The sequence below is a fragment of the Ictidomys tridecemlineatus genome, chromosome 12 (assembly GCF_052094955.1).
Source record: "Ictidomys tridecemlineatus isolate mIctTri1 chromosome 12, mIctTri1.hap1, whole genome shotgun sequence".
NCBI lineage: Eukaryota > Metazoa > Chordata > Mammalia > Rodentia > Sciuridae > Ictidomys > Ictidomys tridecemlineatus.
The window spans coordinates 53,000,254-53,003,565 of NC_135488.1; the positions used below are offsets into that span (position 1 = coordinate 53,000,254).

At 32.3% G+C, this 3,312-nt stretch overlaps 1 pseudogene; it reads left to right on the forward strand.

Annotated features, from left to right (window-relative positions):
• Positions 1–738: 738 nt before the first annotated feature.
• On the forward strand, positions 739–2,775 carry LOC110597443 (protein DEK-like; annotated as a pseudogene).
• Positions 2,776–3,312: the final 537 nt, after the last annotated feature.

The window sequence follows — 3,312 nt, forward strand, 5'->3', positions numbered from 1 at the left end:
TAGGATTAGGCCCCAACTTCCTTAATAATAATTTTTTTCTAAGCCTTCTAATACACATTTTGGATTCTTTTTATAAAGTTCAATGCTAACCCTAAAATTGTGTAGTAAATTATGTTAAAAATAATACAATAGAAAATGATGCATTTATGACTGTATTGTTAGAAGTGGTGGAAAATGGAGCAACATCTAAATAGCTATGTACAGTTATTAATTAAATAAAATAAGGTATCTCATTTTCACAGAATAGTTTTTAGGCATAACAGTGACAGTTGACATATGGGATGTATGTGTTTCATTTCATTTTTTAAGACACTTGTATAAATCTATGTATAAGCACTATATGTAATATGATCATACAAACATTTTATGGAATATTTATCAAAATATTACAGCATTATATATACAAAGTGTGATTATATGATTAGATGTAATTAAAATATGCCTAATTATTTATATATTTTCCTTAAATAATCCTATATCATTTGCATTATAAAATAACAGGTACATTGAGTCATATAAGGATGATCTCAATGTCAGCAGACTGTGACTTTAAATTTAAGTAGCCTATGTTTTATTGTTTTCTTTTAAAAAAATAGAATAAAAATAACAACACCTTATTCAAAAGTGTAAGCCGTTAAACAGTGAAATAAAAAAAAACCTGATTCACATTATTTTGTTTACTGAATATATTTTCATTTTATCTACATTTCACATGCAGTATTATTCTTATTTATCACAATGAGGTTGAGTGTGGTAAGAAGTGAAAAAATGATGTCAAAAGCAGGCAGAGGGCATTCACAAGAGCATGGTGTCATCAGCAAGCTAAATACAAAACAAAACAAAATAAATAAAACTGAAGTTCACTATATCTTAAATGGAATTTTTTTCTATGAATATAATAAAAAATAAACAATGAGAGAAAACATGCAGAATTACTAAATAGAACCTTATAACCAAATATTGTTCTACAATTTGAGATGCATGAACTTGGTGAATGGATGGTCCATCATTGTTCCTCTTAATCTTCTCAAACCTAGCAGGAAAAAAAAAGGGCTCATCTTTTGCATTGGGGCTGAGCTACTGTGAACACAGAAAAATGAAAATAAATTTAGCAATTATATTCATTAATGTAATTTTGAATAGGTCTGTGTAATAACAATTGTTGAAAGATTGAAGCTAATATGGTGATGATGGTTGTAGTACATCTTTATACCCTGTGAGACAGTCAGTACAGATATGTTGTATCCATGCTTAAAATGGACTTAGGATTGTGTAGAGCAGAGATAGCATTCTTCCAGCAAAACAGACAGCTGGCTTAAGCATAGGCCACAGCCTCTCTGAGCCATCTCCTGTTCTTGCACATCTGCAGTGGGCAAGACCCAATGCCCACAGTATATCTGCTGTCTCAGATCTCCCTATCACCCCAACCCCCTACCCAGCTGTTCTGCCACCCCCAACCCCCTACCCAGCTGTATCCAAGAAGAAACTTGAAATACACAGTCCCAGAGAGGAGGATGAGGACAAAGATGGCCAAGTGAATGAAGAAAAAGAACAGTCTTCTCATAGAAGGCAGAGGAAAAAAGATAAGGAGAGAGGTTGACAAGACAAATGTCTACCTTATGAGGATGCTTAAGGAAAGGGGCAAAAACATTGTGAAATTGAAAAGATACATTTCCTTATGAGTAAGGAAATGGAAAGAAAGAATTTAGAAATCTATACAAATTACTCTACAACAGAAGAAGCTCAGTGTCCTCAAGAAAGAAGAATGTGGATTTTCCGTTCAGAAAAAGGAGTATTCAGTATAAAATAAAGGAGGGAATGCTGGAAAAATTTAGAAATGCATATTAGGTTGTGTCTGGAAGATTCTTTGATTTGGTGAAAAGGGTCTTGAATTTCTTAATATATTCAAAGTCTTCTGGAAAACCAGTCAAAATCTAAAATAAATAAATAAATAAACAAACAAACAAATAGATAGATAGATAAATAAATTCTAGCGATTTCAGTAAAAAAGGAATGGAACAGTTCTAGAATGGCAGAAAAGAAAAAGTGAGCCAAATATTCTAAAATTCTGTCAGATGAATTTAGTAATGATGATGAAGAAAAGAAAAACACAGAAGAATTTTCAGAAGATGAAGATAAGGAGAGGAAGAAGAAGCACATTTGCAAAAAAGACACCCAAATGAGGACAATAATACCTAAACCAGCTGGGCATGGTGGGGGCATAGCAATAATCCCATCAACTCCAGGCTCAGGCAGGAAGATTGCAAGTTTGAGGATGGCCACATCAAATTCCCAAGACCCAAAGCAACTTAGTGAGATCCTGTCTCAACAATAAATAAATAATCAATCAATCCATCAATCAATAGAGTTGCTTATGTCACTCTGTGGTTAAGTATCCCTGGATTCAATCCCTGGTATGAAACAAACAAACAAACAAAAAACCAACTAAACTAAACTAAAATACTAAACCAAAAGCTACTTCTAAATGTACAAATGTTAAGAAGCAGCTAGTAATACCACTGAGAAGAATCACAACAGTCCCAAAAAAGTGAATCTGAGAATAGTTTAGATGATGAACCTTTAATTAGAAATTAGAGAAATCACCTACAGATGAAAATTTAAAGGACACAGTAAAGAAATCATTGGACAGTGCTAACTTGGAGGAAGTCACAATGAAGCTGATTTTCAAAGAGGCATATGAATATTATCCTTATTATGATTTTAACTGAAATAAAAGATTTCATAAAGACAACTGTGTAAGAGCTAATTTCTTGAGATTCAGGACCTGCATAGAAGAGTTGTTCCATAGATTTGAAGATATGATTTATACCATTAGACCAGCAAAGAGAATAAATACATTTGCCTTTCTAAATACTTGCTAAGCATTGTGTTGGTAGAACTTACTGTCAATCTTTTTTTCTTCGGGGTTAAGTAAATTTGAGTTTGCCATTTTAAATGCATTTCTATGCAGTTGTTGTTTTAAAATTTTGCATGGCAACAATTGTTTCTTGCATTATATTGTATTTTGTACATTTTGAATTTCCTTATATAAAGTCACATATTCTTCAGCCATTGTGGGTTTTGAAGTACTTAAGATTGTTTTGCTTAAGATATCCTTTTAATCAAGTAAAATAAAACAGTATAACTCATATTTATGCATGTAGAAACTATTGCAGTATTTAGCATATGAGATATTTTGAATACACGTCTCTTCTGTCAGTGTGAAAACTCAGTGGCAGTGTGTTCATCATATTAAATTATACAAGCTACAGCTAGCCAGATGACTAAATGAGAACTTTTCTCCCTGGAGTC